Raw genomic sequence first — 1,329 nt, 5'->3', positions numbered from 1 at the left:
TGGATGGGGACTTCCGGACCTCTTGCGGGCTTTGCAAAAAGCCCCGTGGGTTGGGATGGGGGCGTTGAGGCCATATCTAGGGGCCTGGCCTGGTGCCAGCATTGATAACCCCCTCTGGGGGGGTTGTGTACTGTTACTTAATGATAGGTTATCAAGGATGTACATTAGGTTACTGGCACAGATTCCTAGCCCCCCAAATTGCTAGCCCCCCAAACATCAAGGTTACATGGAATTAGCCTTTTAGCTTTCTCGTATGGACATAGACAATAGGGTGGTGCAGGCCTGGGGTGGGGTGGGAACCGGGTGGAAGGAGTCAATGGAGGGGAAGGGGGACATCTGTAAACTCTCAAAATAAGGAGTATAAAAGAAAAAGGAGGAAACTGTAGATGAAATCCCTTTGTAAGCACGGAGGTCATTGCGCTGCGTGGACATGGGAAGTGCGGTGCTGTCCAGGAAAGCATAACACCCTTCTTGGCACTGTTTCTAGGAAATAGTTCCCTGCAGTCGCTACTCCAGAGCTCCCCTCCCGCAGGGTTTCTCTTCTGCTGGCTGCCCAGGCCCAGAGCTGAATTTGGAACTCTCCTACACCAGGGCTGTCCACCCTTCCGGCGTTTCTTTCTACTCACTTTCCTGACTTACTTGGTTCGATTCATTTCTCTCATTCTTTACACCACCTTGTATTTTGTGTATCTCTGTCTTAGATTCTTCGGGGGACAAAGCAGGCCACAGTGAAGTACACACTGTCACACACAGAAACACTATTTTGCACGCCACTGTTTTGTGTACTTAAAAAAAAAAAGTCATGCTTGTGACTCCTAAGTCGTAGTGAAATACAATAAAATCATAACTGAGATGACTCACAAGAAGGAGCCCAACACCCGCCTGGCTTGTGAAAAGGGTCCCGCAAATGCTAATTTCATCAGAAATTCACCAGTCGCTTCCAGGCGCCAAGGCAGTAAGTGGCTGCGAGGGTCTGTTGCAGGGATTCAGCCTACTCCAGCTTTCTCTCCTCCGGCGTCTTTTGCCGGAACAATTCCGGTGGGCTCAGGGGTGACCTGGAGTGCTGAGGTGGATGGAGCAAAGGCCGTTAAGCGTGGTGAACCCAAGCATGAGGTGGGGAGTGGAGGAAAGGGAAAAGGCGGTGAGGCTCTGGACCTGTGAACCCGTGGGGGGCGGGGCGAGACTAGAAGTGGGCACAGGGATTTTTAAAATTGATTTCAGAGAGGAAGGGAGAGGGAGAGAGATGTAGAAACATCCATGATGATAACCGTCTTTGGCTGCCTCCTGCACGCCCCCTACTGGGGATCGAGCCCGCAACCCGGGCATGTG

This window comes from Myotis davidii, unplaced genomic scaffold, assembly GCF_000327345.1.
Source record: "Myotis davidii unplaced genomic scaffold, ASM32734v1 scaffold327, whole genome shotgun sequence".
Taxonomy (NCBI): domain Eukaryota; kingdom Metazoa; phylum Chordata; class Mammalia; order Chiroptera; family Vespertilionidae; genus Myotis; species Myotis davidii.
Note: the sequence above shows the minus strand (reverse complement) of the source record.